Source organism: Rhinatrema bivittatum, chromosome 2, assembly GCF_901001135.1.
Source record: "Rhinatrema bivittatum chromosome 2, aRhiBiv1.1, whole genome shotgun sequence".
In the NCBI taxonomy this organism is placed as follows: domain Eukaryota; kingdom Metazoa; phylum Chordata; class Amphibia; order Gymnophiona; family Rhinatrematidae; genus Rhinatrema; species Rhinatrema bivittatum.
In genome coordinates this window covers 596,646,808-596,671,146 of record NC_042616.1, presented here as the reverse complement: position 1 = coordinate 596,671,146, position 24,339 = coordinate 596,646,808, and the positions used below count along the sequence as shown (strand labels likewise).

At 47.1% G+C, this 24,339-nt stretch overlaps 1 protein-coding gene across 2 annotated transcripts in view; it reads right to left on the bottom strand.

The window, feature by feature from the left end:
- MIB1 (mindbomb E3 ubiquitin protein ligase 1) overlaps positions 1-24,339 on the bottom strand; it is a 331,151-nt gene that overhangs the window by 201,959 nt on the left and 104,853 nt on the right. The gene's annotated exons all lie outside the window — the stretch shown is intronic.

Below are 24,339 nucleotides of genomic sequence, written 5' to 3'. Positions count from 1 at the left end.
TTCTGTTTGTTTTTTTGACTGCTGCCACATACTAAGTATTTCATCTATCATCCAAGATGCCACCTAGATCCTTTTCCTAGGTGGTAGTTCCTATTAGAGATGTGAATCGTGTGCCCAATCGTCTTAACGATCGGGTTCTGCTAGAGGGGGGAAAAAATCTGATCGTGGGTGATGTAGGTGATGTGAATCGGAATTGGTTTCGATTCACATCGTTATTTTTTTTTGTAGTGAGGCCCGACCCTTTAAAATTAACCCCTTACCTTCCCCCACCCTCCCGAACCCCCCCAAAACTTTTTACGATTACCTGGTGGTCCAGTGGGGGCGCGGGGACCGATCTCCCACTCTCGGGCCATTGGCGCTATTTTGGCTGCCACTCAAAAATGGCGCCGATGGCCCGATTAAAAAAAAACCCACCCGACCCTTTAAAAACGACCCCTTAGCTTCCCCCACCCTCCCGAGCCCCCCAAAACATACCTGGTGGTCTAGTGGTGGTCCCGGGAGCGATCTCCCGTTCTCAGGCCGTCGGCTGCCACTCATAAAGATGGCGCAGATGGCCCTTTGCCCTTTGCCCTTACCATATGACAGGGTATCCGTGCCATTAGCCGGCTCCTGTCACATGGTAGGAGCACTGGATGGCCAGCGCCATCTTTACGATGGCGGCGGCCATCTTTAAATACAGCAGCGACCATCTTTACAAAGTCCTATTTCTCTCTTCTTTTTTTTTTTTTTTTTTTAAACACCAGTTCACAGTCCATTGCCTCTGATCCCATGGCACATTCATTTCTAAAAATCCAATTACACTATATCCCCCAGCTCACTATTATCCAAATGTTTATTAACCCTTTCAAAAAACTGTAGCACACTGGCGAGGCAAGACTTCCTTGGGTAAATCCATGATGGCTGTATTTCATTAAACCATGTCTATCTTCTACATGTTCAGCATTTTATTCTTTAGAATAACTTTCTATGATTTTTCCTGGCATGGACACCAGGCTCACCAGTCTAGAGTTTCCTAGATCATCCCTGGAGCCCTTTTTAAAGACTGGTGTTATATTGGCCACCCTCCACTCTTCAGGTGCAATAGACAATTTTAATGACAGGTTACAAATTACTAATAAGTCTGCACTTTCATTTCCTAGTTCTTTCAGAACTCTAGAATGTGCACCATCTGGTCCAGGTGATTTGCTACTCTTTATTTTGTCAATTTCCCTATTACATCTTCCAGGCTCACTGTGATGTTTTTCAGTTCCTCCAAATCATCACAATTAGATACAGTTTCCGGCATGGGTATCTCCTCAATATTCTCCTCAGTAAACATTGAGGAAAATAATTAATTTAGTTTTTTTGCTATGGCTTTGGCTTCTCTAATTGTCCAGCCAACTCCATCACAGGCTTCCTGCTTCGGATATAATTGAAATGGAGAGATTAGTACTTTCCTTTCCTCCAGGGAGAGCAGGCCAATCCCTACGAGTTATACATCTCTACCATAAGATGGAGATGGAGTAAAAGCTGTCACAGATACATAGTACTTCCCCATCAGCCTGCCAGTATTCTCTGAAAAAGCCAAACTGTTGGCAAACTGATTATACTTGAAATGATTATTAACAATCAGCCACTCATGCTTCCAATCAATAAGGAACACCGAGCTCAGTCAAAGGCGTGAACAATCACCCTGTTCTATGTATTTTCTACCTCCAGTTCGATGTAAACAGATATGATGTAACTATAATATCGGTATAAAACAGTTTCTAAATAAATAATGGAGAAATTACTTACCTGATAATTTTGTTTTCCTTAGTGTAGACAGATGGACTCGGGACCAATAGGTATAGTGTACTCCTGATAGCAGTTGGAGACGGATCAGATTTCAATCTGATGTCAGTCCCTAGTACATATACCCCTGCAGGAAGTGCAGCTCTTCAGTATTCTCCTCGAAAAGCATTGTGGATATGTGTGTGACTAATTTGAATAACTTCATAACTTGCTTAACTTGATTAACTTGAACTGGTTAGTTTAACTATAGCTGGATACCGCCAGTGTACGCAACCAGAAGCGTCAACACCCGGCAGGGTGGAAATCCTCAGTGACTGAAAACATGGCTTACCCTTGATCATTCGAGTTCCATGTGTAACGGTAGCCAAGGGTGGGATGCTGAGTCCATCTGTCTACACCATGAAAAACGAAATTATCAGATAAGTAATTCCTCCATTTCCTAGCATGTAGCAGATGGACTCAGGACCAATGGGATGTATAAAAACTACTCCCGAACCAGGTGGGAGGCTGCCCATGACCCACTTAGTACTGCCCTAGCAAACGCCGTGTCCTCCCGAGCCTGAACATCCAGGTGGTAAAATCTGCAGAAGGTGTGGATGGAAGACCATGTCGCCACCTTGCAAATCTCGGTGGGTGACAGCATTCTGGTTTCTGCCCAGGATACTGCCTGGGCTCTGGTAGAATGGGCCTTGACCTGTAGAGGCGGTGGTTTGCCTGCTTCTACGTAGGCCGCCTTGATGACTTCCTTGATCCAGCGGGCTATGGTTGCCCATGAGGTCGCTTCCCCTTGTCTCTTCCCACTGTGAAGGACGAAAAAGGTGGTCCATTTTTCGTACGGGTTCCAACATCTCCAGGTATCTGGACAGAAGTCTGCCGATGTTGAGGTGATGTAGACTTCGAGCTTCTTCCAAATTCTTCAAGTCATCCGGCGATGGTAGCAAGATGGTTTGGTTAAGGTGGAAGTGTGATACCACTTTGGGAAGGAACGAAGGGACCGTGCCTAGCTGTATGGCTCCCGGGGTGAGCCTGAGGAACAGTTCACGGCAGGATAGTGCTTGTAGTTCTGAAATGTGGCGGGCTGAACAAACCACCAGCAGGAATGCTGTCTTTAACGTTAACAGGCGGAGGGACAGCCCTCGGAGGGGCCTGAAAGAGGTTCCTGCTAGGAAATCCAGGACCAGGTTGAGATTCCAAAAAGGTACCAGCCACTTTAGAGGTGGGCGTATGTGCTTGACTCCTTTCAGGAAGCGTGACACGTCCGGGTGAGAAGCTATGCTGTCGCCCTCACTCTTGGAGCTGTAGCATGCCAATGCGGCCACCTGTACCTTGATGGAGTTGAGGGACAGCCCTTTCTGTAGCCTGTTCTGCAGGAATTCTAGGATCATGGGAATTTTACTTGAGCGTGGCTTGATACCGTGGTCTTCGCATCAGGCTTCAAATACTCTCCAAATCCTTATGTACGTTAGGGATGTGGAGAACTTGCATGCTCGGAGTAGGGTGTCGATTAGAGCTGGATCCTCGTGGAGGATCGGTCCTTGTTGGAGCAGGTCTCTGTGTGGAGGCAGTGGTAGGGGGTTCCCTGCCAGTAGTCTTCTCATTTCTGCGTACCATGGTCTTCTTGGCCAGTCTGGGGCCACTAGAAGAACTAGTCCCCTGTGTAGTTGTTATCTTGTGAATGATTGCGCCCAATAGGGGCCACGGCGGGAATGCGTATAATAGGGTCCCCTGTGGCCAGGTCCGTACCAGGGCGTCGATCCCCTGGGACTGAGGTTCCCGCCTGCGGCTGAAGTACCTGGGTACTTGGGCATTGGACCGGCTTGCCAGAAGGTCCATGTCCGGTGTCCCCCACCGGTTCACTATCAGTTGGAACGCTGTGGAGGACAGCTTCCATTCTCCTGGGTCTAGACTTTCCCTGCTGAGGCAGTCTGCCGTGGTGTTGTCTTTCCTGGCGAATTGGATGGCTGAGATCTCCTGGAGGTTTACTTCCGCCCACGCCATTAGGGGGTCTATTTCCAGAGACACCTGCTGGCTTCTGGTCCCGTCCCCCCCCTGCCGGTTGATGTAGGCCACTGTTGTGGCTTTGTCCGACATTACTCTGACCGCTTTGTCTCGGAGTCTGTGATCGAATCGTAGACAGGCTAGTCTGACTGCCCGCGCTTCTAGGCGGTTGATGTTCCATCCCGCCTCTTCTGTGTTCCACTGCCCTTGGGCGGTTAACTCCTCGCAGTGTGCTCCCCATCCTCATAGGCTGGCATCTGTGGTGAGCAGGATCCAGGTTGGGGAGATTAGCCTCGATCCCCGGCTCAGGTGGCTGACTTGCAGCCATCACCGTAGCTGGGTCCAGACTCTGCCCAGGAGAAATAGACGTACGGCGTAATTCTGAGACAGTGGATTCCATCGTGATAGGAGTGAGCGCTGCAGGGGTCTCATGTGAGCTCGTGCCCATGGCACTACTTCCAGTGTGGATGCCATGAGGCCGAGGACTTGCAGGTAATCCCATGCTGTGGGAAGAGGTTCACTCAGTAAGAATTGTAACCGGTTCCACAGTTTTGATCTCCTTGTGGAAGTCAGGCTGACCTTGTCGTCTTTGATGTCGAATCGGACTCCTAGGTATTCTAGAGACTGTGAGGGCTGTAGACAACTTTTGTTTGTGTTTACCACCCAACCTAGGCTCTCCAGTAGAGTTTTGACTCTGTTGGTTGCTTGGCGGTTTTCCTCTGGGGATTTTGCCCTGATCAGCCAGTCGTCTAGGTAAGGATGTACGAGGACTCCTTCCTTCCTCAGCGTTGCCGCCCACCACCACTATGATCTTGGTGAACGTCCGGGGTGCTGTGGCTAACCCGAAGGGTTGTGCCCGGAACTGATAGCGACGGTCCAGGATTTTGAAGCGTAGATAGTGCTGGTGTTCCTGATGAATTGGGATGTGTAGGTAGGCCTCCGAAAGATCCAGGGATGTGAGAAACTCTCCCGATTGTATCACCCTTATTACGGAGCATAGGGTTTCCATGCGGAAGCGGGGAATCCTTAGGTGGCGGTTGACTGTCTTGAGGTCCAGTAGGGCCTGAATGTCCCTCTTTCTTGGGGACGATAAAATAAATTGAATAATGCTCAGTATTTATTTCTTGTGGAGGCACTGGGGTGATGGCCTCGAGTGCCAGTAGTCTGGTCAGTGTAGCTTCCACTGCTGCCCTCTCCTCTTGGAGAGGTCGTGGCAGGAGGATTCCACGAACTTGTCCGGAGGGGTTCGCAGGAAATTCAGGTAGTACCCCCCTCCCAAATGATGGCTAGGACCCACTTGTCCGAAGTTATCTCGACCCATCTGTGGTAGAATAGGGCTAGTCTGCCCCCTATGGCTTCGTCCCTTGGATGGGTCAGCTGAATCTCATTGTGGGGTACGACTGGGGTCTGCACCCGAGCTGGTTCCCCTCTTGTTGGCTTGTTCCAAAAGGACTGGATCCTGCCCGTAGGTCGGGGCGCTTGATAGCTGTTTCTGTATGGATTGAAGCGCTGAGAGCTTCTGCCCCTGGAAGATCGGGGGAAGGGTCGCTGGTTTCTCTTAGTCCTGTCCTCCAGTAGGCGTGGCAATGGGGACTCACCCCATTTGTCGGCCAGTTTCTCTAGCTCGCTGCCAAACAGGAGGGATCCTTTGAAGGGCATCCTTGTGAGGCGAGTTTTGGAAGATGCGTTGGCTGACCAGCTTCGGAGCCAGAGTTGTCTCCTGGCAGCCACCGCAGATGACACTCCTCTGGCCGCACTGCGCACCAGATCGGAAGCCGCGTCCATAAGGAACGATACTGCTGGTTCCATGACTTCTCCAGGGGTGTTGCTCCTGGTCTAAGCTAAACAGGCACGTGTCACTATGGTGCAGCAGGCCGCTATTTGTAGGGACATAGCGGCTACATCAAAAGACTGTTTAAGGATGGATTCCAGGCGCCAGTCCTGTGCATCTTTGAGCACTGCTCCTCCCGCCACAGGGATAGTAGTGCGCTTCGAGACCACGCAGACCATGGCATCAACTTTTGGGCATGCCAGGAGGTCTTTGGCCGCCGCGTCCAGGGGGTACATGGCTGCCATAGCTCGTCCCCCTTTGAATGAGGACTCTGGAGCACTCCATTCCAGGTGAATTAGCTGCTGAGCGGCTTGTAACAGAGGGAAATGACGAGAGGTCTGGCGGAGGCCCTCTAGCAGGGGATTCGGCTTAGGCTCGCCCGAAGTACCTGGGCCCGGGATAGCGAGCTCCTTCAGGCTATGAGTGACCAGGTCAGGGAGCTCGTCCTTGGTGAAGAAGCGTCTCATGGTTCGGTGAGGCTCTGTTCCCGGGGGAAGCTCCCCCTCTTCTAGGGCCTCTGCTTCCTCTTCAGAGTAGTCCGTGTCCCCATAGGTGGGGCTTCTGGGCGGTGGAAACCTTTGTCTAGGCCTTGAGGGGCCTAGGGCATACAGGTCTTCTGGCGGCAAATGTGGCTGATCAGCTAGGGATTCCGTTTGCATGTGAACAAAGGAATGTAGCCCTTTGAAAAACTCCACCCATGAGATAGACGCTGGATCCAAGCCAAGCGGTGCTGGGTCCCTGGGGGTCCCCGTCTGCAGGGGAGTCCCGCTGGGATTTGCTAGGTCTGCGGTACCCCCCGAGGAGCTATTACTCGTCCCTGGGTGGGACTTGCCTTGGGCTGGATAACCCAGGGCCTCCTCGCACTGAGTGCACAGGGCGTTGGCCTCCTCGCTTTGTGCAGCTCTGATATGGCATGCTGGGCAGAGGCCTTGAGCCTTTAACTCTGTTTCCGGTGGTACCATGGTTATCGGCACGTAACCCCTTAAGCGCTCCGGTGCGTCTAAGATATGCGTGTGGGTTGTGCGCGCAGTTGTGTGAGTAGCCCGGTAGGCGTGCAGTGCGTGTATAACATATGCGCACGGCCCTTGTGCGTGTAACTTTATGCGCACATGTAATTTGTGCACCTAGCTAGATTTGTGCGCTCGGGAGGAGCCGAACGGAGCGGCGAATAGGGCCAAGATGGCGACTGCGACCATGCGGGCAATATGGTGACCACCTCGGAGGGTCTCCACGTGGGTACACACTTGAAACTAACCAGGGCCTGGACCTGCTAGGGCGGATCAACCCGGCGGCATTGGTCTCGGCCGGCAACCTGTGCGACTCCTCGAACCTCGGAGACCGGAGTCAACGCTGAGGATCTCTACCTTACCTTGTCTTCGGCACTTCCCGGTTTCGTTCCGGGCGGTCTCCGGCTGCGGGGGGAGAGGGCAAATACCTTCACCGCCGCGCTCGAGGGTGCACCCGCTGCCTCTCAGCCGCGCCCGGGATCGGGGGCTAGGTCCTCGCCGCGATTCGGCCTTCGGACCGAGGCTTATCTCCGAGGGCCACGGAAATCACCTCGGGAAATCTCAACTGGGGGAGGGACCCGAGGGTATCACCACAGGAGAGAGGGGCTCGTCTTCAGAGATAGGTTTTCTTCAATTTTGGGTTTTCTCCTTTGAGTTGGTTCTAACGCTGTGAAAGCGTGCAGATAGTCCCTAACTGCTATGGAGACGGAAAATACTGAAGAGCTGCACTTCCTGCAGAGGTATATGTACTAGGGACGGACGTCAGATTGAAATCTGCTATTAGGAGTACACTATACCCATTGGTCTGCTATCTGCTATTAGGAGTACACTATACCCATTGGTGCTGAGTCCATCTGCTACACGCTAGGAAAACCAGTCTTCCAATGAAGAGCAGGAACAACACTCTGCAATATCCACACCTGAAGGCAAACTAAGACAAAAGTGGCAGCCAAGGGTGGGTCAGGGATTGGCCTGCTTCCCTAGAGGAAAGGACATTTTCAGGTAAGTAGTAATTTCTCCTTTTTCTGCACTCGGGCAGGCTAATCCATGAGTGATATGTACCAAAGCTACACCCGAACAAAGCAGAAGACTGCCCGCGATCCATGCAACACTGGCTGCGCGAACATGGTGTCCTCTCGAGCCTGAACATCCGAGCGATAATGCTTGGAAAAGTTGTGTAAGGATGACCACATCGCCGCTCGGCAAATCATGACAGGAGTCAATCGAATTTCCACCCACAATACCATCTGAGCCCTAGTGGAATGCGGTTTAATCAGGTTTGGTAAAGGAATCTCGCCAGCCACATAAGCAGCTGAGCTGACTTCCTTAAACCAGCAGGCTCTAGTTGTCCACGTCACCAGTTCACCCTGTTTACTGCATCGTGGAGCACAAACAGGCAATCAGACCTCTGAGCATATTTAGTAGCTTTCAATTACCACAGCAAATGACGCTTGACATCCAAGATACACAAAAGATGGATACTCACTCTCAGCTCTATCCCTGTCCAAGGTGGGCAGGGAAAAAGACTGAAACTATTTTTGGCAAAAAAGGCACAGTCTGAAGCTGTACCGCTCCCGGAGTCATAAGTAGAAAAGACTCATGACAAGAAAAAGCTTGCAAATCAAAAACCCAATGTGCAGAAAGACTGCCACCGGCAAAACCATCTTCAAGTTAAGCAGCCGCAAGGAAAGGCCAGGCAGCGGCCAAAAGGTCGGACCCACCAAGAAATTCAGGACCAGATTAAGGTCTCACAGAGGCACTGGCAGTTGCAAGGGAGGATGTAGATGCTTAATTCCCTTCCAAAAGCAGGACACATCGGGGTAGGAAGACAGAAGTCACCCATTGACTCACCCCCTATAGCAAGCAAGGGCTGCCACTTGAATCTTCAAGGTGTTAAGGGCCAAACCTTTACACAATCCTTCCTGTAAAAATTCCAAAATCGAACTGAAAGGGGGGGGGGGGGCATTTACTCCTGATGAGGCTTTTCACAATTAAACACATTTTTCCTCTATAAAGTTCCTTCTGCTTTGAACTGATGGGGAAGACAAAAGGGAAAGCTTGCACTTACCCTGAGGTTTCTGGCCCCATCGATAGATTTGTGGTCGTCACAGAAGGAGACTCAGCCCAGCCTTCAGGTACCAGCAAAATATCTTGGGCAGCGCATCATGCGTGGGAACGGCGCCGCTCTCCCCAGACTCCGTTGTTTCCCTTTCACCGGATAGCTGCCCTCTTCCCGACCAACCTCCACCCGAATTGGTGGTTGAGGCTTTCTCTGGTGCCGCTGTGGATCTGCGGCCAGAGGGATTTCACAGGACTATCGAGGGCTGCTCTGCAATTTTGAAGCATCCCGAGATTGAAAGAATTGGAGCAATAGGGATTTCAAGCTTTGATGCAGGCAGGAGCATTTAATATTCTTCAAGCTACAGATCAAGATAAATCTGTGCTGTCTTTAGGTTCTCTTTCCAGACCTACTATAATTACTCTGGACTCTATATGGGAGGCAATTGCTGGTCTTTCTTCTCAATTGGGACAATATGTATACGGTTTCTCAGCAGTCTCTTGCTATATCCTTGCAAACTACACAAAAAGAGTTGGCGAAGACCTCCACTCAAGTTGTAGAACTACAGTCTCAGATGTCTTCATTAAAAGACAATGTTGGGACTAATATGAAAGGCCACACAGCTTTGCAATTAAAATGAAACTTTTAGAAAATGCAGTTAGATAAAAAAAATATCAGATTGATCAATTTTCCTAGGCAAAAAAACAGTGCAACCATCTCAAATATTGAGAAGGTATTTCCTGGAGACACTGAAAATACCAGAGAGCATTTTACCACCTATTGCCAAGGTTTACTATCTTCCCCTCTACCAGAAAGAATTCCCACATAGATTCTGCTCACCAACTTTCTTATGATGTTTTGAATGTTACCAATTTGTTGGAAAGTTCTGATCTGGTGGAGATGTCTACTTTAACTTTATTGGCTACATTTGTGGTGGATTCTGATCGAGACCTTGTGATGAATTATTTCTTTCAAAACAGAATTATTCCTTCTTTTAAATTGAGTTAATATTTTTCCTGATGTAGGAAAAGCAACCCAGCTTAGAAGAAAGATTTCTGCTCCTGAGGCCTGGTGTGTTACAACTTGGAGCCTTATTTTGGTTAAAAACTTTCCTTGTAAATGTGTGGTTAAGCTGAAGGGGGTCAAATATATCTTTTTTTGATCCCAACTAACTTTATAGCTCTAAGACAAACATCTATTCCCCTCTTCAGCTTTACTCCCTGCTGTGTTATCTTCTCCATACATTTGGCTAAATTTTGTATATTTTGCTGAGCTGATGCTAATGTAAGACTTTTTTTTCCCCTTAAAATATTTTTCTTCTCTATGCTTCAGTAAGCCCTTTTTAATTGGGCTACAGATTTTAAAATATTTTCTTTACACAATTTGTGTAATACTCAGATTAGTTTCTGTACAAAATTTTGTTCTTGGAATTTTTATAAAAGCAATAAATATAATATTTAAAAAATTCCAAAATCAATGGAATATGCAACTCAGATGCTGAGAACCTTGCTCCATATACCAGGCCTCAAAAATCTGCCAAACTCACACAGGCCAGAGATGCAGAACATTTCCTGGCCCTAAGCAAAGTGGAAATCACAGCAGATGAATAACCACGCCTTAACACCTAGCCAAACCATAAGACCAAATCGACCCAGATCTTCGTGAAAAATGGGTCCTTCCGAGGAAGCAGTCGGAAGGGACTACCCACTAGCAGTCTCTGCAGATTGATATACCATGGCTTCCGGGGCCAATCCGGAGCCACCAAAGTACGGTGTTGGCCTGACTTGCAATCTTCTGAATGATCCTGCCTATCAGAGGCCAGGGCAGGAAGGCATAAAACAGTCTTCCCCGGGACCACACTTGCACGACAGCATCAATGTCCCACGCTTTCGGATCCCATCTGAACTGAAAAAAACATGGAAGTTTCACATTGTCGGAAGTTGCTAGTCTAGGTACAGGCAGTCCCAGTGCTCCATTATGAGCTGAAAGGCTTCATCTGTTAACTCCCATTCTCCTGGGTCCAAGCTCTTCCTGCTGAGAAAGGCGGCCTTCACCTTACCCTTTCTGGCAATTTGGGAAGTGGATATGCGTCTAGGAGATGCTGCTCCATCCTGATCGTGAGTGCATCTAACTCTTCTGACATCTGATGACCTCTGGGGCAACCCTGATGATTGATGCAGGCCTTTGTTGTTGCATTGTCCAACATTACCCGGACCACACAAGCTTCTAGACACTCAGCGAAACGTAAGCACCCCAGCCGTACCACCCGTGCTTCCAATCGGTTGATGCTCCACTGCCGTTCCTCAGCATTCTATCGACCTTATACCATCAACTCCTGAAGTAAGCCGCCCCCCCCCAACCCAGGAGGTTCGCATCTGTCGTGAGCACTAATCAATCCGGCATCTCCAAGGAAACACCCTTCCAGAGATGATTTGCCTGCAACCACCACTGTAATTGTACACTCACGTCCAATAGTAAGAGAAGGCTCACCGTGTAGTCCTGCGACTGCGGACTCCAGTGGAAAAGCAACATACATTAAAGAGGCCACATATGGCCCATGCCCAGGGAACAACCCCCAACGAGGCTGTCATCAAACCCAAGACCTGAAGATAAGATCACACTGTTGGAGAATTGTCCTTGTCCGTGTTTGAACTTGGGAGCTCAACTTCTGAATTCGATTCTCTGGCAGAAACACTGCCCTGCTTTGTATCGAAATGAACATCAAGTTACTCCAGTGTCTGAGATGGCTGTAAGTTGCGCTTGAACACATTCACTCAGCCTAGAACTTACAGCAAAGCGAACACCCTGCGAGATGTCCAGTGACTTTCTTTCACACTCTTGGCTCAAATCAACCAGTCGCTCAGATCTGGATGAACTAGGATGTCGTCCTTGTGCAAGACTGCCGCTACTACTGCCATGACCTTTAAGAAGGCCCTTGGTACAGAAGCCAGCCTGAAAGGCAAGGCCTGAAATTAATGGCAAACCATTGGAACCGTTGATGTACCTAACCAATGGGAATATGCAGATATGCCTCCATCAGATCCAGAGACATGAGGTAGTCCCCTGATTATAACCACCATTATTACGAAGCATAAAGTCTCCATTCAGAAACAGGTGACTCGCAAATGACAATTGATTCCTTTGAGATCCAGGATGGCTCAAAAGGAACCCTCCCTCTTGGGTATAATAAAATAGAAGGAATAGTAGCTCATAGCTTGTTGCAAATTCAGGAGCAGGAAATACAGCCTTCAGATCCAATAGTCTTCTTAATGCAGTTTCCACTACTACCCTCTTCTGAGGGGAATTGCACAGACAGAGCATAAACGCATCCGGGGGGAATGCAAAGGAACTCTAGAGCATAGTCATCCTGAATCACTTCTAGGACCCATTGATCCGATGTTATCTGGACCCACCTCTGAGAAAAGTGAGAAAGGCAGCAGCCTAACTTCTGCACCAACAGGTCAGTCCACAAACTTTCATTGGGAAGATCAAAGGCCTCCACCCCCAGAGCCCTCATCCTTCCAAGGCGAAAAAACTGAGATCTACCAAAAGAATGGACTCTGACAGGAAGCTCCAGAATTAGGCCGAAATAGTCTGAAATCTCGAGAGCAGCCAGTGGCTCGAAAAGGCCTTAAAGCCGGCTTCTTATCCTCCAGCAAACAAGGGGCCTAAGCTTCCCCCCATTCATTTGTCATCTATTCCCAACTCAATGCCAAACAAAAGAGAACCCTTGGAGGACAGTCTGGTGAGACTGGATGTAGAAACAGCTGACGTTTAGGTGCTATTAAAACGGAAGCAACTCCTCTGGCACCAGTATGAACAAAGTCACAGCCCGTATCAGCTAAGATATGGTTCTATTACTGCTTCACCATCTGAGACCGTTCCCCCAGACTCGAGAGAGACGCAGAGCAGCTCGTGCCACCAGGGAAAAAACAAGCAGCAATTTGTAAATTCATCGCCATGGTCTCAAAGGCTTGCTTAAGGAAAGCTTCAATCCTTCTAGCCTGAGCATTCTTCAGAGCTGCACCTCCTTCAACAGGAATGATGGTTCACTTAGTGACAGAACACACCAAGACCTTTGGGAAATGCAACTTCTCTCTGGCCTGTGGATTCAAGGGATATAAACTTGCCTCTGGCGCACTCCATGCAAGGTCAATAAACTCTTGAATCACATCCAGGGGGAAAAGAAACATGAAGCCTTGCAGAGGGTGACCAATATGGGATCTTTCTGCTGTACAACCGAAGAAATATTCCCAGCCACCCGAAGCATCTTCAGGGGTCTGATTAATCAGACCTGGCAACTCATCTCTATGAAAGAAATGGAGAAGAGTTGTATGTGACTAAATTTGGGGGAATTTCCATGACCTCAAGAGGGGAGCAACCCAAATCATCAGTGTCATTCTGATCCGCATCCACTTGAACATCAACATCGTGATTGTTGTGCCATGGCGTTTGAGTGCGGTGGCAGACAGGACGGCCTCAACCATGAGACCCCCGATTTAGGAAGCATTACTGCCTATGCAGGATGCCCCTGCAGAAAGGCTGTAGTTCCTGGGAAAATTCCACCCAGGAAAAGGAGGATCGTGCCATACCAGGCCCTATAGTTCCAAACCTGACATCCTGGGAGCGAAACACTGAGGACATCTGTCAGTGGATCATCCAAAGGGGACACTTGTTGTGTCGCCTACAATATCAACATCTAGGGGGGAAAAAAAATCTGAACCTACTTCAGTTTTTTGACATCCTATTGAAGAAGCATGAAAAAAACTCTTGACTTCCAATACTTCATGATATTGAAATCTTGAGTGTCGATAAGGCAGTTGATGGCTGGCAAAATATCCTATAAGTAGCACGTGACCAAACTGCTCCATTGTGTCAATTTAAAACCAATCGGTCTTATAGGGCTGTCTGGTATAATATTGAATTAACCAAAAAAAAAGAGGTTTAGACAAACCAGGCGACTGAGGAAATCCAAATCATCCTCAGATCGTGAACATATGATGAAACTTGATGAATATAGAGCACAAGTTGATATAGAGAAGAAAAGATATTATTCAAATTTAATTGGATCCTTCTTGAATTATTTCATGTCAAACCATTAACTTCCTCTCGAGATGTCAATATATGTTCAAATATTTGCTTTAATAAAAACAAAATTGGAACTTTTCAAATCAAAAGCTAGAAAATTGCAGATTTAATCTTTCAAACATATCGAGTATTGATTCAGGTATTGATCATCCCACTAGTTGGGAATTGGTTGATGAAGTATCAGTTAATGAAATTAAGGAAATTACTGGTAAACAATACTAATTTTTGTCCAATGTTAAGATATTCTAATGCTGCTCAGAAATGTATCAAGTATAATTATGCAACTTTCATGGCTAAATTAGTGAATTTGTAACTATGTCAAGGCTATGTTCCCAATTCTCTGAAGGTTACAAATCAAACCAGTATTAAAAAAAAAAAAAAAGCCAATTTTGACATTGCAGATTTAAAACAACTATAGGGCTATTTCTAAATTGGCATTTCTAAAATATTGGAAAAAACACTGCTGAAAATTTCAGTTTTTCCCTAAAAACCAAGACTTTCTTGATTTACTATCCATCTTTTACTCTCCATCTTTGATGTATTTCGTAAGGGCTTTGACAATGGGTCTGAATTCTTTCTGGTGCTGTTTCGATACTGTCAACCACAACATTTTGCTCTAGAGGCTCAGGGAAAAGGGACTAGCTAACGTAATCCTTAGCTGGTTTGCCTCCTTAAAAAAAAAAAAAAAAGACGTCAACAGAAAGTGGTTTTTAATCATATGGAGTCTGCTCTTTTCGAAGTAAAAACTGGAGTGCCGCAAGGGTCAGCTTTGTCTGCATCCTTAGTTAATGTCTATATTGCCCCAATTTGCAAAATATTTTCAGGCCTTGATGTAAACTATTGTACCTTTGCTGATGACATCCAATTTTATATACCTATCAAAGGTTCATTTTTCAATAGCTTTAGAGAAAGCAAATGTTGCTTACCTATAACAGGTGTTCTCACAGGACAGCAGGATGTTAGTCCTCACATATGGGTGACATCACAGGATGGAGCCCAATCACGAAACACTTTTGTCAAAGTTTCCAGAACTTTGACTGGCCCCTACTAGGCATGCCGAGCATGGCACTAACCCTGCAGCCAGCAGGGGTCCCTCTTCAGTCTTATTTAAAAGCTACAGGCAGTGCCGAAAAATAAAATAAAACGTTACGAACCCAACACCGCGGGGCGGCGAGCAGGTTTCGTGAGGACTAACATCCTGCTGTCCTGTGAGAACACCTGTTACAGGTAAGCAACATTTGCTTTCTCACAGGACAAGCAGGACGGTAGTCCTCACATATGGGTGAGTACCGAGCCGAGGATGTCCGAGCATGCACCAAATGTACCCAAAGGCGTGCAACAGGCACAACAACTGGGGTGGAATTAGGTAGAGGGCATCCTGAACCCCACCGGGCAGGCGGAAGGGTGTTGGTACGTCACGTTGTAAACAGGTTACTCAGGACAGACTGGCCGAAGATGGAATCTTGTCTTCCAGCTTTGTCCAAGCAATAGTGGGCTGCAAAGGTGTGGAGAGAAATCCATGTGGTAGCCCTGCAGATGTCAGGAAGCGGCACCGATCGGAGGTGTGCTACTGAAGTCGCCATGGCCCTCACAGAGTGTGCTTTAAGACGGTCTTGAAATGGAATGCCCGCTTGCTGGTAGCAAAAGGATATGCAGTCCGCCAACCAGAAAGAGAGAGAGTCTGCTTACCCACAGGCTGTCCTAATTTGTTAGGATGGAAAGAGACAAACAATTGAGTGCTTTCCCTTTGGGCAGCTGTATGGTCTAGGTAGAATGCTAGAGCCCGTTTACAGTCAAGGGTATGCAGAGCCTGCTCTCCTGGATTGGAATGGGGCCTGGGAAAAAAAGGTAGGTAGTATGATGGATTGATTTAGATGAAAATCTGAAACTACTTTGGGTAAGAATTTAGGGTGAGTGCGGAGTACTGCCCAGTCCTGCAGAAGTTTAGGGTAAGGCGGATAGGTAACTAGGGCCTGTAATTCACTAACTCTGCAAACTGAAGTGATTGCCAAAAGGAAAATCACTTTCCAAGTGAGATATTGAAGTTCACAAGAGTGAAGAGTCTTGAATGGTTGTTTCATGAGCCGACCTAAAACCAGGTTAAGGTCCCAAGAAGGGGCCAGAGGACGTAGTGGAGGCTTGAGGTGAAGCAAGCCCTTCAAAAAATGAGTTACAAGGGGTTGTTCTGATATAGGAACATCCCCGACACCTTTATGGAAGGCGGCTACCGCACTGACATGCATTCTGATGGAAGAAGTCTTTAGACCTGACTCTGATAAATGCCAGAGATAGCCCAAAAACTTCTTGATTGGACAGGAAAAGGGGTCAAGGGACTGAGAAAAGCACCAGGACGTGAACCTTTTCCATTTGTAAGAGTAAGCTTTTCTCGTGGAAGGCTTCTGTGAAGCAATCAAGACACGGGAAACTGGTTCAGAAAGGTTAAGTGGCTGAAGGATTAACCTTTCAACATCCATGCCATCAGGGATAAGGCTTGAAGATTGGGATGGCGGAGGCACCCGTCGTTTTGAGTGATCAGAAGCGGGTCCTTTCCTAGGGGAATGCGCCTGCGAATGGAGAGATCCTGCAGTATTGGAAACCACACTTGGCGTGGCCACTGAGGTGCTATCAGGATCATGATTCCCTTCTCCTGACGTAACTTCACGAGAGTCTTCGAGAGAAGAGGAAGTGGAGGGAATGCATAAAGTAGACCGGTTGCCCACGAGAGGGAGAATGCGTCTCTGGGCTGAGAGTGTTTGCTGCGAATGAGAGAGCAGAAGTTCTCTACTTTGCAATTTTGAAGAGGCGCAACGAGGTCTATCTGAGGATATCCCCATTGTCGGAAGATGGAGGTCGCTACTGAGGGGTTGTGAGACCACTCGTGCAGTTGAAAGATGTGACTCAGCTTGTCTGCCAACACATTGTCCACTCCCGGCAACCAGGTGGCCCCAAGGTACATCGAATGGGAGAGAGCTTCCGCCCATATCTGTGCAGCTTCCTGACACAGAAGGAAAGAGCCTGTGCCTCCCTGTTTGTTGATGTACCACAAGGCCACCTGGTTGTCCGTCTGGATCAGGACAACTTGGTTTGAGAGGCGATCCTGAAATGCCTTGAGAGCATATCTGATTGCTCGAAGCTCCAGAAAATTTATTTGGTGTTTGGCTTCCTCTGGAGACCAAGAGCCTTGTGTCTGCAGATTGGCCACATGGGCTCCCCAGCCGAGGTTGGAAGCATCGGTGGTGAGAGTTATTTGAAGGTCTGGAGCCTGAAAGGGCAAGCCTTAGAGGAGATTGTTCTGATGTCTCCACCAGGCAAGAGACTGACTAAGTGAGACGGTTACGTGGACCATGGTCGACAGGGACTGAATGCTTTGAGTCCACGGCATGACTCATGGCCAAACGGGCCATTGGTGTGACCTGAACTGAGGACGCCATGTGTCCCAGGAGGATGAGAAAGTGACGTACAGTCACGGATTGATGAGACTGCAGCTGGTGTGCAAGAGACACGAGAGCGAGCACTCGCTGTTGAGGTAAAAAAGCCTTTGCTTGCAAGGTGTCCAAGTCTGCCCCAATGAACGACAAGGTTTGAGATGGGACTAAAGAGGATTTGTCGTAGTTGACGAGAAATCCTAGTGAAATTAGAGTGTGTAAGGTTATACTGAGGGACGACAGAGCAGCTTGCTGAGTGGGAACCCTGACTAACCAATCGTCTAGATAGGGGTAGACATTAACACCCTGAGTTCTTAGGAAGGCTGTAACCACTACGAGGCATTTCGTGAAGATTCGTGGCGCAGCGGCTAGGCCAAATGGAAGCACTCGATATTGATAGTGCTTTGGACTTACTAGAAACCTTAGGTATTTGCGATGAGATGAAGTTATCGCAATATGAGTGTATGCGTCCTGGAGGTCTAGAGAGCAGAGCCAGTCTCCTCTTTGTAGGAGAGGAAGAAGTAAGCCTAAGGTTACCATCTTGAATTTCTCCCGCTGGAGGTACTTGTTGAGGGCCCGTAGGTCCAGAATAGGACGAACGTCTCCCGATTTTTTGGGGATCAGAAAGTACTGGGAATAGAACCCTAGGCCATGCTGAGAGTAGGGTACGGGTTCTATTGCCTTGGATTGGAGAAGGAGGGAGGCCTCCTGATCCAGAAGGATGAAGTGATCAGATGTTCTCCATGTCGGCAGAGGTGGGGAGACCAGTGGCATGGAAAATTCAGATGGTAACCCTGGGCAATTATCGCCAGTACCCATTGGTCTGAGGTAATTGAGAGCCATATGTTGTTGAAATGGCACAGTCGGCCTGCCACTGGAATGTGAGGCAATGGTGGTTGGCTTCTGCTCTCTAGGTGGAAATCAAAAACCTGAAGCAGGACCTGGTTGAGGAGCTGCTTGCGGCTTTTGTTTCCGTGTCTGATGAGACTGTGCTTTTTGAAAAGGTCTTGTGGCACAGGATCTGGTTAGTGGCGGGTAGGACTTCTTCGGCCGGAAGAAGGACTTTTTAAGAGTCCTTTCAGAAGGGCTGTTTTGAAGAGTAGTCAGAAGGCATCAGAGAGAGCTATCTAAGAGTCTCATGATGGTCCTTAAGTTCCGCCACTGTCCGTTGAATTTGTTCTCCAAGTAGGTTATCTCCTACACAGGGTAGGTCAGATAACTGGTCTTGTACCTCAGGGCGAAGGTCGGAAGACTTGAGCCAGGCCCATCTCCTTGCCGAAATAGCTGCTGCAGATACTCTGGTAGCAGTATCAAAGATATCATAGGATGACCTGATCTCATGCTTGCCTGCTTCAAAACCCTTATTTATTAGGGTTTGAAGCTGATCTTGGAATTGTTGAGGCCGGGTATCTGTCAAATCTTGTATCTGCTTAAAAATGACCCTATTATATTGGGTCATATAGAGCTGATAAGCTGCAATCTGGGAGATGAGCACTGAGCCTTGGGATACTTGGTGGCCAATGGCATCTAGAAATTTCTGTTCTTTACCAGGGGGAAAAGAAGTGTGAGGCTTTGATCGTTTTGCTCTTTTTTGTGCAAATTCAACAACTACAGATTGGTGATCCAATTGAGTTTTCTGAAAGCCTGGAGCTGACTGCACCAAGTAGGTAGTGTCAGCACTGGAGCAATGGAGCCAGGATGTTCCCAGTTCTTCTTGAGGAGATCCAGAAGAACCTGGTGGATAGGGATGGAGGTTATTTCCTTGGGAGCATCAAAGAATTGAAGCAACTCCATCATCCTGTTCAGTCTGCAATTGGAAGGGAACCAATTCAGACATTTCCTTCATAAAATTTATAAAGGAGAGGTCCTCTGGAGGAGAACGCTTCCTACTTTCAGTGGGTGAAGGTGGTGAAGGTAAATCATTGGTGTCTGGGGAGGAATCATCAGTCCAGGTGTCGTAGGGATCAGCACCTGTCCCTCTAGGAACTAGAGGGGGAAGGGGTGGTTGGATACCTTAAGGTCCTGGTCTAAAATCTGAAGGAATCGAAGGAATTAACAGAGGCACCGATGAAGGCATCGAAAGCACCGGCGCAGGCATCGAGGGCATCGATGGATGGCTCAGTGGCGCCAACGGACGTATCGGCACAGATGGTTGGATCGGTGGTGAGGGACGTATCGGCATCGATGGCTGAGGCAGAACTCCCAATGGAGGGATGCGGAACGGTGTTTCTCCTCCCGATGACTATGTAAGCAGGGAGGGCACCGGAGCCATCGGAGACCCGGGGTCCATCGGTGGAAAAGCGGCAATGAACACTTCCATCCTGGAGAGCAGCGGTGCCAACGCTGCCGGAATCGGGTCGGTGGATGGTTCCGCAATCGGTACCGGTCCCGGAGGAACCTGGAGTCGTTGCATCGCCTTGTCGATGGCCTCCTGAACCATCCAGTCCAGTTCTTCTCTGAGACCTGGAGCAAGCAGCCCCGGCTCCGGAACAGAAGAAGGAGGCAGAGGCATAGCCGGAGGGACCACCGTTAAAGGCGGAGTCGCGGCTGCCGATCCCCTATCGGGTGAGGGTTGCCTCGGTGACCCAGTCGCCAAAAAGGTCGGTGCCTTTTCTGGACAGGGTTTCTTTGACAGCAGCTCGGACAAGGGCGAGGTCGATGATTTCGCTCCCTCGATGGTCCGAGACTTACGGTGTCGATGGCTATGTTTGTCTCTATGATCCCCTCGGTCCTGAGGGGGAGTAGAGGGTGTCGAAGGCAGAGATGTCATCAATGCCGGTCACTGGTCGATGCTGGCGCAAAGTTGACGGTGCCAGTTCCGATGGCGTCTATGCAATGGACGGAGTTGGGGTTTGAGCACGGAAGAGAAGTTCCATCTTTTCCATTCTGGCCTTGCGACCTTTTGGTATGATCAGGGCACATTTGGTGCAGGTCAAGACATCGTGCTCGCGTCCTAGACACATAACACAGACTTTATGGGTGTCTGTGATGGACATGGTGCAATTACAGTCCAGGCACCGATGGAACCCAGACGCCATAGCAAAAAATCGAGCCGCGGTACAGTCAACAGCCAGTAGGCCGCGAGGGCCAAACTCGACTGTAATCGACGGAAAACGGGTAAAAACTTACCAGAGTACTGCGGTCTGAAAAAAGTTAAAGGAGGGACCCCTGTGGGGTGAATTAACTTTTAGCAATTCTGTGAGGAAAATTCCTGTCAGGAATCTCTGCAGAGCTCCTTTACCACAAGGCTACAGCTGCGCGGAAAAAAGAAGACTGAAGGGGGACCCCTGCTGGCTGCAGGGTTAGTGCCATGCTGGGCATGCCCAGTAGGGGCCTGTCAAAGTTCTGGAAACTTTGACAAAAGTGTTCCGTGATTGGGCTCCATCCTGTGATGTCACCCATCCGTGAGGACTACCATACTGCTTGTCCTGTGAGAAAGTAGAAATTAATATAATGGCTGTTAACATATGGTTAAAAAAATAAGTTAACATTAAACATGAAAAGAAAAACCCCAGAAATTCTTTACTTGGCTAGAAATCTCAATAAACAAATTCCATCTAATATCAAAATTAACGGGGATGTCATTTCCATTGTAAAACAAGCCCGAAATCTAGGAGTTCTGATGGATACCACTTTATCCCTTTGCCCCCATGTAAACCAATTAGTGTGTAATTCCTTTTTCAAGTTTCATTTAATGCGTAGGAGAGGTCCATATATCAAGCGACAAGACCTGAAAACAATTATTCATTAATTAAGACACCTATTGACTATTGTAATATTTTATTACTTGGCCTACCTTTTTCCACAACACGAGCTCTTCATTATGTACAAAATTCAGCAGCAAGAATAATTGCTGGACTTCCGATAAGAGAACATATTACTCCAACCCTTCTGCACTACCACTGGTTACCCATAATTTGGAGAATTAGGTTTCGGGCTGTGCTTTTTGTTTTCAAAGGGACTAGTGGGCTTGTTTCTTCCTCTTTTAATGCAGATTTAACACTATATCAGCCTACAAGCTCTTAGGTCAGGGGACCAGCTGTTAGAAGTACCTTCTTTTAGACAAATTCGCCTAGATGAATCACGTGAGCGACATTTTCATGATACAGGGTCCTACGCTTTGGAACCTTTTACCATTAGAGATTAAAAAGTATCAATTAAAAAATTTAGGAGGTTGATAAAATCATTTTACTTTAATCAAGCCTTTTAATAGTTTTTAATATTTCTTTAAAGGAACTTTAAAAGGCTCTCGTGGATTGAGATATGCCTATGGCTCACTTAGTTTTTCATTTTTATAGAAGAAGCTTTTGGTTTCTAGGGAGTACCAAAGTTAGTAGTATGTGTTTTTATGTTATGTATGTCTACTCGAACTCGACACATTTTTGATTTAATTCATGTTTAAAATGTTTTATTATTTATTTTTGTATTAATTATGAATATTCTTATAGTGAACCACTCAGTAATTGATGTGTGGTATATACATTTTATAAAGAAATAGATAAATGTGGCATGCATGCTAAGCGCTTAGCCGTCTTCAGCACTGGCCCTATGGTGTGTTCTTAACTCAGAAAGATACACACTGAATTCACACTCTGTGGACAATTATGCGGCCAGGTATGCGTATAACTACATGCTCAGCTAAGCACCTAACTGGGCACAAAATACATGCCAGCCCTTTGCACACAATATGCACTCAGCTACACGCTTAACTGTGCGCATATATTTATTTTATTTTATTTAACAGTTTTATATACCGAAGTTCTAGTAACAAAGTTACAAATCAATTCGGTTTACATTGTAACACTAAAATTGACAGAATATAGAATAATGTCTTACAGAGAACAGGGAAGATTTAACTTGGAAATAAATAAAATAACTTAATGAGAGCAATAAATAACTTCAACGGAGCAAGGAGAGTACAATTTAAATACAATATAATATAGGAGAATATATATTCGGAATTGACTGAGTCGGGCCTGAGGTCGATTGTTGAAAAGTTCAGAATAGTTATTGGGATTAGGAGAATGCTTGATTAAACAATATTAATATATATAATATATATTAAATATATATGCACAAAATGCATGCACAGGCTTATGCACGCAATACACGAACTGCAAAGCATGTACACCGAAAGATCGCTTAAGTACATGCATAACCGGAGATGTGGAACTAGGTGCACAAGTTGGCACGCATGCACGGACACAAAATAGCGCGTGAAGGACTGTTGTGGCCTACCTCACGGCCAGTGAAAAGGAAGCCTGGAAACGAGGCCTAGCCAAAATGGCTGCTCAATCCACCGAGCCTGTGCTGCCATCACACCTCACTAAACTCCCCAGGGGATGCTGAATACCAATGCCGAGAAGGAGACTTAGTGGAGAGGAGGAGAGCCTCTGGAAAATAAAAATGTTCTGATTTACCTGAGCTCAGCCCTCCCTGGCTGCGAGATGGACCGGATCTCCTGCTACGAGGGAGAGAGCGAAAGCCTTCACCTCCTCACATTTCTTAGCCTGCAACCAATTTTGTGTTTCTTTTTGAAGTCCACGCCAGAACTAGGCTACCGATTCAAGGCTCTCAACTGAGGGAGGGACCCAACGGTTTCACCTCAGGAGGCAAGCAGTGCTGTCCAATCTCTTATCTTCAAAAACCGTCCGTTTTTTTTTTTTGGTTTGTTTGTTTTGGGGGAGTTGTTTTTTTTTTTTAACAGGCAATTCCCAGTAGGGAAATGCAGGTCTGAAGGAGTTCGATTTTGTGAACGTCTGAAGAATGAGATAACTGAAAACCTCTCAACTAACCATGCCAGCAGTGAAACGCACAGCCATCTTGAATGTATTAACATTTGCAACGCAAACGGCACATAATACGTAGTGACGCAGTTACGCACTAACATTTAGTGGAACGTGACTCCATTTTGGGATAATAATTTGTATTGTATTAATACGATCGCCGCTATAAAATGTCTAACACGTCAATTAAATGAAGAAACAATAGTCTGATCATAAGCTACACCTACTAGAGGACCACGCTAGCAAATGCTTGTTCAGCAGTTTGTAAATTGTTTGTTCAGCAGAAAGTAAAACGCATGTGCGATAGATAAGAACTGTAAAGTGTATAAAAGTTTGCTCCTAAGGGGGCGTGGCATGCAGTTGTACTAAGCCAGTGATGGCCAACCTTTTGAGCTCAGTGTGTCAAAATTCATAAAAAAAACCGAGCATAACTCGGGTGGTGTGTCACTTCTAGAAAAATCCATAATTGTGATATTTGTAGCTCTAATTAATAACAAGTTATAATTTTAATATATGTACTGTATTTATTAATAAAGCAAAAACAAATAATTCTTTACCTTGCCTGCTTAGTGACTTTTTTGTTGCTGAATTTCGTCAGCTAAATCTTCAATTAAAACACTCTCTCCCCCCCCCCCCCCCCCCCCCCCCCCCCCCCCACACAAACTCTTACTCCCCTGGATTTTCTCATACACACTCATGCTCTCACACTCACTGGCTCCCTCACATACACACAAACACACACACCCAGGCAGGCTCCCATTCATTTTCACACCACTCCCGCTCCATCCTCCAGGCAGGCACCAATTCATTCTCACACACACAGACCCCCAGGCAGGCACCTATGCATTCACACACACATACACCCCCAGGCAGAGTCCCATTCACACACTAAAGGCAGACCCCCCTCTCTTTTGCCAGCAACCTCGGAACCTCTCTCATTCCTCTGCTGCCACTGTCACTGCTGCCACATGACTATTGGGGATGTTACTATTCTTGCACATTCCCAAAGATTACATGTGCCAATCACTAAAAATATATATATTTTTTTTAACCTTTGCTGTCTGATCTTAGTTTTCTAATTGATTGGTCACAGGCTTTTTTTTTCCACCTTCCCTTTCTTATTTTTTCCACCTTCCTTATTTTTTTTTTTTTTGCCAATTCCTTTTATATTGTCTTTTTTTCTGTTTCTTTTCTCTCCATCTTCTTCCCTCAAACACACAGTCAGGTTCTCATTCTCACATGCATTTCTCTCTCTCTCACACACACACACACACACACACACACACACACACACAGTCTCTCACTGGCACATGCTGTCTGACTTTCACACACACAGGCTCTCTCTCACTCCCATATGCTGTCTTGCTCAAGC